Source organism: Monodon monoceros, unplaced genomic scaffold (genome assembly GCF_005190385.1).
Source record: "Monodon monoceros isolate NGI ecotype Baffin Bay Population unplaced genomic scaffold, NGI_Narwhal_1 Super_Scaffold_7, whole genome shotgun sequence".
Lineage (NCBI taxonomy): Eukaryota > Metazoa > Chordata > Mammalia > Artiodactyla > Monodontidae > Monodon > Monodon monoceros.
In genome coordinates, this window is record NW_021703784.1 from 7,675,484 (window position 1) to 7,689,155 (window position 13,672).

Below are 13,672 nucleotides of genomic sequence, written 5' to 3' on the forward strand. Positions count from 1 at the left end.
GAAAACTTTAAAGGAGACTCTGGCTTGTAACGAGGGTTTGTGCTGGCCCTGCAGTTAACCTATTCTGCTTGTGGAACCAGCCTCTCTACCTTTTCTCTTCTGTTTCTCCCAGGATCACAGAAGACTTGGGAGCTGTTGTTGAACCCACTGTGTCTCATGGGGGACCCTGGAAGGCAGAGTCGGGGAAGGACTTGTCCAGATTCTCCAGAGAAACGGAACCAATAGGATGTGTGTGTATAGAAAGAGACTTATTGTAAGGAATTGGCTCAGGTGATTATGGGGCCTGGCAAGTCCCAGGGTCTGCAGTCGGCAAGCTGGAGTCCAGGGGAGAGAGCCGAGGGTGTAGGTTCCGGTTCAGAGACTGGCAAGCTTGACACCCATGAACTGCTGCTGTTTCAGTTCGAGTCCAAGGGCGAGAAGAGACGGATGCCTCAGCTCCACGTGCTCAGGCAGGAGCAGTTCCCTCTTATTTGGGGGAAGGTCAACTTTTTATTCTATCCAGGCCTTCAGCTGATGGGACGAGGCCCACGTGCGTGGGAGGGGGAACATTTTACTGATGCAAATGTTCATCTCATCAAGAAACACCCTCCCAGACACACCCAGAATAACGTTTGACCGAATATCTGAGCCCCCAGCCCACCCCCAACCCCCCATGGCCCAGCGAAGTTGGCACATACAGTTCACCTGGCTCTGCCAGGCCAGGATCTGCAGCCTGTCTGGAAGGGAAGAGGAGGCATGACTGGAATGGCAGAGCTCAGGGCCCCGGAGAGACGAGCTGAGGGGGTCCTTCACTTTTTTTTAAATTAATGTATTTATTTATTAAATATTCATTTACTTTTGGCTGCATTGGGTCTTCATTGCTGCACACGGGCTTTCTCTAGTTGCGGCGAGCGGAGGCTACTCTTCGTTGTGGTGTGTGGGCTTCTCATTGCGGTGGCTTCTCCTGTTGTGGAGCACGGGCTCTGGGCACACGGGCTCAGTAGCTGTGGCTCGCAGGCTCTAGAGCGCAGGCTCAGTAGTTGTGGTGCACGGGCTTAGTTGCTCCGCAGTGTGTGGAATCCTCCCGGACCAGGGATCGAACCCGTGCCCCCTGTATTGGCAGGATTATTAACCACTGTGCCACCAGGGAAGTCCCGGTCCTTCACTGTTGAGAGACAAAAGAGTACAGTGCTCAGAACACAGCGTTGCCTCTTCATCACCGTGTGATCTTGCATCAGTGAAGAGCAAGGCACTGTGCTGTATACGGTTGGCGCCTCCCTTTCTCCCCTCCTTTCTTTCCCAAGGAGCGTTAGCTAAGCCAGCATAACCTGCTACCATGCTTTGCCCTGGGCGTGCTCAGTGCCGAGTCCCTGGAGCAGATAGAGCTGCAGGCTCTCAGGTTTTGGTCCCAGCTTCTCATCTCCCACTCCTGCTCAGGCCCTATGAGCTCCACCCTCACGGTGGGGCCTCCATCCACAGCCCACCTGGTTCCAAGGGCTCCCATCAGCACCCACATTCATTGCTTTCGGAGATTCCGGAGGGAGGGAGAGGAGATAGTGTGAGTCAGGAGCAATGAGGGGTCAGCCTGCAGGGGTCTCTCAACTAAACTTAGAAAAGAGGAGGCATGAGGACGTGCTTGAGGACCCAGACTCTTGACTAGTTTGAGCTGAAGTTTTAGGGAACCAGGCGGAAGGCTCCGAGAGGGTCAGTGGGACCTCCCTCGCAGCACAGGAGTCCCCACCGCAGCCTTCGGGACATGTGCCCTTCAGCCTCTCCCCTTGACCAACATTAAGTGGGCAGTGTACTAGCAGCACGACCTTGGGCAAGCAACGCGCCTGCTCTGAGCCTCATCGTCCTCATCTTTAAAACGAGCATAATAATAACGACCTCTTCAGGGTATTGGAGAGAGAGGATGCAGCCACACACATCCAGCACCTCGTAAGCCCACGGTCCACAGTGCACGTTCAGTCAATGCTCGTTCTCGCCCTCTTTGTGTTTAGGTTGAACTGGAATCTGCTTTTCTGACACATCTATTCTAGGGGTTGAGTTCCTCCCATGAAACTTTGCAAAACGATTCAAATCCCTCTTCCAAATGAAAGTCATCCAATATTTGAAACAGCATGTCCAGCCCTCCTCTCCTCTACCTGGATGGTAATCTGAGCTCCCAACCATCGCCAGGCATGTGATGGATGTGCCATGTGTTTTCCACCCTTCAGGAGACAGCACTGCTGTCCACATTTCGCGAATGCGCTCAAATTCTCTCCTCTCTTTCCCCCGACGGCTTCATTCCCCACGCCCCACTTGGCTCCCCACCTTTGGGCCTTTTCCATTCTGTCCCCACCCACCTGAAGCTGTGTCACCTCTGAGCTGACCAGGGGTCCGTGGAACCACTAAGTTCCTTCTCTCTGACAAGAAGACTCAAAATCTTTCTCAGTTACGTACTGTTAGGGTTTTGTTTATCAGTCCAGTAAACATTTGTTTCCTGGCCACCGTGTACCAGGGCATGTTGACTCCACTGCTTTACTGGGCCCTCACCCAGGCCCATGAGCAACGCTGGACAGAACTCAGCACTCTGAGAGGACGCAGCATCTCCGTGGGGCTCCTCGATCCTTGGACGAGGGAGAGCTGTGGCTGCAGCAACTGTCCAGGTTTCCGGCCACTGCCTCACTTTCCAGGAACCTCCGCAGCGCTATGGGCAGCATCGCGCCAGACTGTGACCCTTGTTAAACTCGGGGCCAGGGGATTCTCATTCCTGGCCTCTTCCTATCTTGCACTCACATCTCTGCTTCTCTGAGCCAACCTGCAGTCCTGACTCTGAACCCCCAGGCCTTGGGAAGAGCAGAATGTGGAAGGATGGGGACAGCTGGGCTGGAGCAGAGGAAGAAGAGGATCCTGGAAATAAATGGCTTTTCCATGTGTGTCCACGTGGGCCTTGTTGGAGGCCAACCATAGGCTCCCCCTGGGGACCCCAGCGGGAGATGAGCTGAGGGCTGGAGAGGAAATGGGCCAGAGGCTCCACAGTCCACATGGCTCCCGCTGCGTTCACGGCTGAGAGGAGGGGGGATGGGGGCAGGAGGGACAGAGGGTCCGGCAGGGGTCACAGCTTAGTCACTTTGTACACTGCTCCTTGGAGACCGGAGAGGAAATGAATGGGGCCCTAGATGGAGGGGTGAAGAGAGGGAGAACAACAGAGCAGGGGAAGAAGGAAGGGGAGGCGGGAGAGGTAGAGCCCCCTCGGGGCCTGGTGTCTGTGCCAGCTCTGCCTGGTAACGAGCCCTCTTTCCATCTGCTCGACCACTCTCGGTGCCCTTCCACAAACAGCCCTTCCTGGGCCGCTGTGGGCAGGACACCCCATTTCTCTGGGCCTCCGTTTCCTGATGGATGAACAATGTGGTCGTAATGCCCACCAGCCGCTTCTCTGAGTTGCTGTAAGAGCTGGCTGCGTGGTGAAGTAGGAGAGGTCTGCAAAAAGCATAAAAACCACTGTACAGAAGTAGGGGGTGAAACGAGAGCAGATCTTGGAATCAGATCAGCGTTCGGATCCTGGCTCCATCATCCACTAGCTGGGTGACAGCAAACAAGTGACTTACTCCAAGTCTCAGTTTTTCCCCTATAAAAGGAGGCTGCTATTAGAAAATTGTTGTTAATTTTGTTATGTGTGATAATAGTTTTGTGTTTATGTAAGACAATGTTTCTATTTGTTTTTCTAATGAATACTAAGATATTCAAGGATGAGATGTCATGGTATCTTTACTTTAAAACACCTCCGTGAAAATAAAATCGATGAAGCAGCTTTAGCCAGGTCTTTAGTTCCATATTGGTTCAGGGATTTTTACGGGGCAGATGCAAAAGCTGCTTGACACCAAAGTTAGCGTTTCCTTATTTTTGTAAAAGCCTAAACGCGTTGAAAAGTGGCGTTAGGTGTTCTTAGTGGAAGTGGTGGGCAGGAGAAAGGAAAGAGCATTTGGAGGCACTTAAAGTGGAGAGGAGGAGATTTCCCTGAACTGCGGACAGGTCAGAGGTTCCTGGGTCCCTGGGACAGGATGAACCTGAAGGCCAGGCCCATGGCCCAGGGGGGCAGAGAAGCGTAGAGCCCCCTGGAGGCTCGGGCAACAAGGTCAGCAGCAACCATAAGGGACCCGAGGTTCGAAGCTTCTCCGTTTTAACTCATAAACCTCCAAGATTCTGGTGGGACCCTGGGAGGGGCAGGGGCTCCAGTATGGAATCCACTTTATTTGATTTTAATGAAATAAAGGAACAGATACTCTTGCACACATAAGTTTGTGGAGTGAGATCCACACCCACCTCCCTGCTATTATTACCATTAGCGTTGCTGTTATGTCTAATGAAATAGCCTGGAGCCTGCGCCGTGACACCAGGTTTGAGTGCGTGTTGAATGCTGTTCCGCTAGAGGAAAGCTTGGGCAAGGCTGAGGTTCCTCCCCTGTAGATGTTCCAGGCCCTTCCCTGCTCCAGCTGGCGATGAGGCTTCTATCATGTCTGGAGTGACAGTGTTAGGACAGCTTTCTCTGATTGAGGGCCTGGTTGGAGAATTCAGCCTTGGCTGGACCCAGTGGGTGTCTGTCTGGACAGGGCTGAGGGGGAGCCAGGCCAGGCACTGAGGTCTGTGGAGGAAGCCAGGGCTCAAGGAAAACTCTTGCCTCTAACTGCATCTTCAGGCCTGGTCTGCTCTCTCCTCCCCCCTTCCCAGTCCCCCGCTCCCCAGCCTGGCTTGATTCTCCAAGTTCCCTGGCTGGGGAGCTGGAAGGAGGAGGGAGTTTCCAGAATGTCTCCGTAGAGCTCCAGGGGGAGGCTTGGCAACTGGAAATTGTCAGCCATCTCCTTGGCAACCGGCAGCCAAATGATTCTGGGAATGGAGGAGGCAGGGGAGCTCTCTGCAGGCTGGCCAAGAGAAGCAGGCCCTCGGCCCCCAGAAAACTTCAATTCTTTCTGACCTGTGTCAGTCAGGGTCCAGACAGGAGACAGGGGCCCATCAGTCAGTTGAGAAGAGAACTTACTATAAAGAATTGGTAACTGGATATAAAGTTGCTAATTAAGTAGCACAAGAGGGCTTCCCTGGTGGTGCAGTGGTTGAGAGTCCGCCTGCCGATGCAGGGGACACGGGTTCGTGCCCCGGTCCGGGAAGATCCCACATGGCGCGGAGCGGCTGGGCCCGTGAGCCATGGCCGCTGAGCCTGCGCGTCCGGAGCCTGTGCTCCGCAACGGGAGAGGCCACGACAGTGAGAGGCCCGTGCACCTAAAAAAAAAAAAAAAAAGTAGCACAAGAGAATGCTTAGGTGTCATGGAGGTGGCAACTGCTGGGGCTGGGAAAACAAAGGAAGACGCTGGAATCACTGAACCTTAGACATTTCGAGGAAGGGGGACCCAGAGCCTGGGACCCTGACCTCTGAGGAGGAGACTCTGAGTAGGAAGCAAGGACCCCTGGGCTTGTGCCCAGACCTCTGAGGAAGGGGCTCCTGCCAGCTGGGGGTGGGGTGTCTGGGGCAGGGACGTGGAGGTGGGTGGTGGATGATGAAGCTGCACGTGCTGGAAAAACTGCAAACTGGATTCAGCTGCAGCTTCAGGGCGGGCCTGGGGTGAAGAAGCGTCGTTGAGATGACGCTTAACGGAGAGCACACAGACACAAGGAGATGCCCACCCTTCTTCCTCCATCCTGCAACCTCCCCTTAGCAACTCCTACTGGGGAATCTGCGAGCAAACAGTTGGCAAAGCAGAAATGGGCCTCACAGGGCCCGAGGTCAGCGTCGCAAAGCGGTGGACAGAGGATGAAGCAAGACTCTTATTGAAGTATTAGCCACTGGGGGGCAGGAAGTTCTGGTCTTCCAGCCCCAGCTTTAGCGGAGAGAGTGGTGCTGAGCACATAGTAGGTGCTCATCTAATATCACTATCTGGCCTCTGCCTTGTTTGGTTCCTGAAAAGGCACGTGGGCTTCCCTGGACTTACTCTGGCTTGTCTGGAAGAGTTACTGACATTCACAGGCTCTGACAGCTGGAAGGAATTTGTATAATGTTAAAGATGAAAACAACATCAGTGAAGAAATATTTAGGTAAAAGTGGCCTTAAGAAAACTAACTATAAATCTCTGTGATCAAATAATACATTAAAGGTAAAGGACAAGATAAATAGATCCAGGGGACAGAAATAGAAACCAGTCGAGAAATATATCCCAGTACATCTGGATTATAGTATATGATAAAGGTGGTATTTCAAACCAGAGGGGAAAAGGATAGTTTATTTAATAAATTGTATAGACACAACTGGCTGTCTGTCTGAAAAAACAAAACAAGGTTAAGCTCTCTACCTCATGAGTTATGAAAACCAAGTTTCAAATAGATGAAAGATTTAAATGTATTTAAATTTAAACATTTAAAACAATTTAAATATTGGTTTTATATTTAAACAATTTCATGAGGAAATATTTAAAACAATCTTAAACAATATTTAAAACAATTTAAATATTTAAAACAATTTAATGAGGAAAAAATTAGGAGAATGTTTATACAATCTAGGGTTTGAGGAGATTTTTCTAAATAAAGCAGAAAGTCCAGAAGCTATAGAGGAAAATTTTTAATGTTTAAATTTTAGAAGGATAAAAGATAACATATACAAAGTCAAAAGACAAATTATAGACTGGAGAAAATATTTCAATTACCACCGATAAAGAGTTAACATCTATAATATACAAAGAGTTCCTACACACAATAAGAAAGAGAAATGACCTAGTCGAAAATGGACAAAACAAATGTCAGTACATTTATGGAAAGATGCTCAACGTCACTAATAGTCGAAAAGATGCAAATTTTAAAAGCGTGACATCACTTTTCATCTATTGGAATAACAAAAAGAATGAGGAAGGGGAAGGGGAAGGGCTGGGGAAGACGTGGGAGAGAAAACACTCTTAATCACAGCTGGCAGGTATGTGAATTACCACGGATTTTTGAGAAAGGGATCTGGTCACATATATAAAAATTAAAAATATGCATCTCTTTGACCCAGTCATGTCATGTCTGGCAATTTATCCTATGGGGAAAAAAAACCCCGGCAAACTCCAGTATGCAAGGTTATGCATACAAAAAATTCCTTATAGCATTTTTTGTGGTGGGTTTTCCCACCATACTAGTAATGGTTGAGTGATACACATATATCCATATACTATAATGTTATGCAGCTATACAAAAGAATAATTTACACAAAGACAAATGCTGTATGATTCCACTTTAGATACCTCTACAGTAGTCACACTCATAGAAACAGAAAGGATGGTGGCTGTCCATGGCTGGGGTGGAAGCGGGGATGGGCAATTGTTTAAGGGGTACAGAGTTTCAGTTTTACAAGATGAAAAAGTTCTGGAGGTCGTATGCACAGCAATGTGAATACTTTACACTATTGAAAGGTACACTTAGAAATGGTTAAGATGGTAAATTTTATGTTATGTGTATTTTACCACAATTTAAGAACAAATAAATTAGAAGGATTTTCATGAGGTTATGTGAGAAAAGCAACTTTCAGAGAAATCTGTGTGGTATTTGTGAAATAAATGGCAATGGATGTACATAAATATCTGTTGGGTAGTCCAGATCTGCTTGGCCGTGATCTGTGTCCTCTGGTTCCAGAGCGCTCTCACCCTCCTCAAAGTCCAGGATTCCAGGCTGGCGTTGAACTAAGCTCACTAGCTCTGTCAGCCTTTGGGTGGCAAAGCACCCTCTAGACTTTTGCCCTGGTGCTCCCCCATCTCAACCCTCCTCCTCCAAACATCAGGTCCCCACAGGCTCTGGTACTGCCCGCCAAGGCCCACAGCTGTTTCCAATATTCTGCACAAACTTTATTGAAATGGGAAGCCCCATTTCTCATCCATCAGGCCCCAGCTCCTCCTGATTAGGTACATATGACCTGACCTGTCAGCAAGGCCTGAGCCAGCAATCAAAGGGGAGATTGTTCTGAGCCAGGAGGTGAGAGGGGCAGGAGCCTGGGGAGCTGAGAAGAGCCCAAGGGAGTCTTCAGCCAGCCTGGGGCAGATGCGGGTATTCTCAAGCTGAGGGGAGAAAGGGATGCAGGGCTGGATAAATTCTTTAAGGGCCCCTGGTCTGCTCATCTTCTCTGGCCATATCTTCTCTCTCTAGCCTCCAAGCCTCTTCCAAAAGACATAGCCTACAGCAGGAGCATCTCCCCATCCCCAAGCTCCAAACTCAGCCCAGTTTCCCTTTCCTCTCATCTCTCACCTGTACCACAAAACCCCTCTGGATGTAATAAAAAAGAAAAGGTACCCCTTCACAATTCCACTCTTCCTAGAGCTGCAGAATCATCAAAACTCAAATACTGAAAATAACTTAGAGATCACCTAAGTCTCAACTCACTCTCAACATAGAAACTCCCTCAACAGCGTCCTTGACCACTGGTCATGACAGTTGACGCTTGAACATTCTAAGCTATGTGGTCCAATATGGTAGTCCCTAGCCCCATGCGGCTATTTAAAAATAAATCCCAGACTTCCCTGGTAGCACAGTGGTTCAGAATCCACCTGCCAATGCAGGGAACACAGGTTCGATCCCTGGTCCAGGAAGATCCCACGTGCTGTGGAGCAACAAAGCCTGTGTGTCACAACTACTGAGCCTGTGAGCCACAACTACTGAGCCCGCACACCGCAACGAAGAGTAGCCCCGCTTGCTGCAGCTAGAGAAAGCCTGCACACAGCAACGAAGACCCAATGCAGCCAAAAATAAATAAATAAATGTATTAAAAAAAAATCCCACATCTGGGTATATCTCCAAAGGAAATGACATCAGTATCTCAAAGATGTATCTACACTCCCATCTTCATTGCAGTATCACTCACAATAGCCAAGATATGGAAGCAACCTATGTGTCCATCAATGGATGAAAAAAAAGATAAAGAAGATGTGGTATAAGTATACAATGGAATATTATTCAGCCATAAAAAGGAAATTCTGCCATTTGTGATCACATGGATGAAACTGAAGGGCACTATGCTGAGAAATAAGACAGAAAGAGAAAGATAAATTCTGTATGGCATATGTGGGATTTTTAAACAAGAAAAAAAAAGTCAAACTCAGAGAAACAGAGAGTAGAATGGTGGTTGCCAGGGGGCGGGGGTGAGGGAAATGGGGAGACATTGGTCAAAGTGTACAAACTTTTAGTTATAAGATGAACAAGTTCTGAGGATCTAATGTACAGCATGGTGACTAGAGTTAATAATACTGTATTGTATACTTGACATTTGCCTAGAGTAATTCCTGAAAATTATCACAAAAAAGAAAGAAAGAAAAAAGGTAACTGTGAGTTAATTAAATATGTGTTAATTAACTTGATTGTGGCAATCATTTCACAATGTATACATGTTCTACACTTTAAATATATACAATTGTATTTGTCAATTATGCCTAATGAAACTGGGAAAAATTTAAAACTAAAACTTCAGTTTCTTAGTCACACTAGCCACATTTCCAGGGCTCAACAGCCACGCGTTGGACAACGTGTCAAGAAATTCAAGGGACCTCACATGTTGCCCTAGTTGCAAGGTAACAAGTTAATCTGCCAGTTTCGTGAACGCTGCAGAAGACATGACTCCAGGGTCTGAGACAAGGGGCTTTATTATTTATAGCAGTATCAGTAGTCAGAGTATCAACATTTTCTTGCTCTAGTTTTCTGAGCTCCAATTCCTACAGGGCAACAGGAAGAGGGTCAGAGATACCTGCTTATATGTGCATGAAGTGGGTCACGATACTAGACAAGAACCCTGAGTTTAGAAAACCTGAATCTTTTATAACAGGCAGGAACCATGCTGTCCTTTGCTCTGGAGGAAGACGCTACCTCTACTTTCCAAGGCTGTTGGCTCTACAAAGGTTCTTGAGAAGTGTCCAGGAAAAAGGGCACTCAGTGCCTCTGCTTGCCAAATGCGCAGAAATGCAAGACCCATGGACAACTGTCTCCCAGCATAACGCAGATACTGAACACTTCCATTGTTGCAGAAAGTTCTGTTGGACAGAGCTGCTCTGAGCAACGAGGAGCTAGCTGCTTTGCTAGGTCCTCCCCATCACTTCTGAATTCTGACCCAAGGAGTCACCGAGAAGTGAGCCAGCATTGGCTCTTTGCATCCTTACGTATACGTTTCAAGGTGTTTTCCTTGATGCAGATGTTCCTTCACATCACACTTCCTGTCTTTCCTAACTAATGATTTAACATGTATGTGGTGCTTCACTCACTATTTTCATATGCTCTGTGGTCATGGGGACATCGCGAGGATCCAGGATGGGGGGGCAAAGGTGACTCAACCAAGACACTCCTGAGTGGTCCAACACTCCAGTGCAATGGTCCCCGAACTTTAGCAGGCATCAGAATCCCCTGGAGGGTTTGAAAAATAGAGCTCGCTGAGCCCCAACCCCCGAGTTTCTGGTGCAGGAGGTCTGTGGTAGGGCCTGAGAATCTGGATTTCTAAGAAGTTCTCAGGAGATGCTGATGCTGCCAGTCTGGGGACCACACTGAGAACCACGGCTCTGGTATCATGGGAGCGGCTCTGGGCGGCTTGCAAGGTGATACGTGGATGACAATTGTTATCTCATCATGCTTTAATGCGTGTTAGAAAATATAACCAGCATGTCAAAGTAGTTATATTTTTAAGTAAAAATAAATTGATTTAAGGATATATTTACACATCTATGTAGTGTGAAGATTGGCAAAGAAGGCGAAGGCAAAGAGTGGTTGAAGTTTGGGCAATACTGATGAAGGGGAAGGGCAAAGGACAAGGATTCAGACTGGCCTGAAGTCCAATCCCAGCTCTGCTGCAGGATGGAAACCATGACCTCTCACCTTCTGCATTTATCAAATGGCATGTTTCCTTGGGAGTTTCCCAGGACTAGTGAGGATCGATTTACTTCCTCCCTCCCTCCCTTCTTCCTAAGGAGGCAGGCACAATCCCCGCCCTTAGGTTGCTTACAGTCTAGGAGACGTGCTGTCATCTTCAAAAGCTGAGAAACTGTAGGGGTTATTACGGTCCTGGTCCCCACCCTAAGACAGAAGCCATCCCTCCCTTCAGCTGCAGCCCAGGACTCTGGAAGGAGGAATAAGCGCTAGCCTAGGGGATACTGGAGGGTCAGGCATCCTCTCCTGGATGGGCAGACGCAGCTTCCCTCTGCTCCCCAGTCCTTCCCTTTGGGGAAGCTGTTACGTCTCTGATCACGCTGCCTCAGGTTAATTACACAGCTGCTTGGCGAGTCCTGAGCCCCAACCCATGTGAGAGGGAAGGACCTGGGCCTGGCCCAGAAAATCCTGGATCTTCTAGAGTAACAAGGCCCTGGTCTTAGTGGTAGTAGGGCCGCAGGAAAGAAAAAAATATGACTTAATGAGACAGGAAAACCCATATTCTTCTGACCATCGGCACGAAGAAACCTCTCTGGGGGGACGCCCTTCAGGGAACTCAGGCCAAACCAGATGGTGAGAGGCAGCCATTTAAACGAGCCCCCTGGGTTCATGCTTTCGGCTGAGGCCTCCAGACTCCAAGTGGTGTCTCCATCCTACCACCAACTCCACGGGTCTTTCTGCTCCCTGCCCTCCCGTTTTAATGATCTCAGACAGACATAGAAACAGCTGAGCTCAGCACAAGCCACTGAGACAGGAACATTGCCTCAGGGTCCCCGAGGACCCCAGCTGGGTACCATGCCGCCTTCGTTTCCATTTTGACAGGATAAAGTGAACTCATTTATTCGGTTGTTTTAAGTGAGCTCACACGAGGCAGTGCCAGAGAACGGAGACATAAATCTCTCCCAGCACGTGGAGTCACTGCCAAACACCTTGGATAAAACTTTCTGCCTGCTCGAGACAGTTTTTCACCCCCTTTAGAAATGAGGAGGGAAAAAGTACTAAAAATCGAAGGGAGTTCGGGGAGGGTGTTAGATTCTGGGAATGACAAACGTGTCAACGCTTTGGCCTAATAAAAATTCTTCCAGTAAGAAAGGCAAACTTTTAACTCCGAGATTTTCCTGAGCGTGCTTTCGGGGGAGGGGAGTGGGTGGAGGGCATCGCTGGTCATCTGGCCAGGCTGTGGGTTAACCCTGATGGGGCACGAGGGATTTTCTTGCAGCCCATAAAGGCAGTGTCTGCACCAGAGGTGGGCAGCTTGTCACACTTCACCCTCTGCGCCGTGGGTACAGCCTCAAATGCTTCTAAACGAGAGCAAACTCACGCAGGCTGTTGGAAAACATTTTGAAAACCCCCAGCCAGAGGGCAACCTTACCTAGGAAGTGCAGTCCCTCAGGGAAGGGACAATGAGTGGTGTGGCCTAGCCAGCCCCTGTGGCCATGGGACCAAGAACTGCTTTTGTTTTCCCTTCACTGAGAGTTCTTTAGAGTTTGTATTCTTTGCAAACACTTGAAAGCAACAAACATGTAGAAGTCACCCACAACCTCACCATTCCTATAATGTATCGAACGGTTTTGTTTCGAAGTCTCTTGTCTACACACGTACAATTCTTTTTTTAAAATAAATTTGTTTATTTATTTATTTTTGGCTGCGTTGGGCCTTCATTGCCGCGCGCGGGTTTTCTCTAGTTGCGGCGAGAGCGGGCTGCTCTTCGTTGCGGTGCGCAGCCTTTTCATCGCCGTGGCTTTTCTTGTTGCAGAGCACGGGCTCTAGGCGCGCGGGCTTCAGTAGTTGTGGCACACAGGCTCTAGAGCGCAGGCTCAGTAGTTGTGGCGCAGGGGCTTAGTTGCTCCATGGCATGTGGGATCTTCCCGGACCAGGGCTCGAACCCGTGTCTCCTGCATTGGCAGGAGGATTCTTAACCACTGCGCCACCAGGGAAGTCCCTAAACCCATACTTTTAAAGCAAAATTGTGACTAAGACTCCAGGCCCCCTTCCCGCTACCCCCTCCCTTCTTTTTCAGCCAAGGAGTCTCATCTAGATTGGTGTTCTAGAACTTCACTACTCAAAGTGCGCTCTGCAGACTAAGGGCATCGCCGCCACCCAGACCTGTGAACTCAGAGCCGCAGCTTAACATACTCCCTAGTGGTTTCTGTTTACACTCAAGGCTGGGAGAGGATGCTCCAAACACATGGGCCAGGACAAAACTCTTCTATAAACTGGGGCAATACCATTCCTTCCTTCCCTCCTCTTCATGCAGGGATGGGACATGAGTGAGGGGAGGCACTGGGCTGGGTGCAGGATGGATTAGGAAGGGTCTCTGCCTTCCTGCGCTTGGTGTCTTCCCTGACATAACGCAGAGATGCGGAGGATTTCAGGGCTGGAAGGGACCTCTGTGGATGAGGCTAGAACCCAGGTGTCCTGACCCCTCCACTCGCATCACTGGTGCCTCACCTGGACTCCCTCAGGCAGACAAGTCAGCAGGTGGGCGTGCACGGCCCAACCTGGGAACACCCAGCGAGAACAGTCACCCCCACACCTCGGCAGTCACAGCCTCCTGGCCAGGCCATCCGTGCCCATTCCCTTGTGTCTGGGCTGCAGTTGTGCCTCCCGACTTTTCTGAGACAGGAAAGATACACTATATGATTCAATATTGTAAAGAAATCAATTATCCACCAATTAATGTATGGACTGAGTAAACAAATTATCACTGCCAAATGGGTACAGATAAAAATTCAGAGGTTTTTTGTAAGTTGAGAAAATGGATCTAAAATTAATCTTGAAGGATAAAATTGGTAATGAT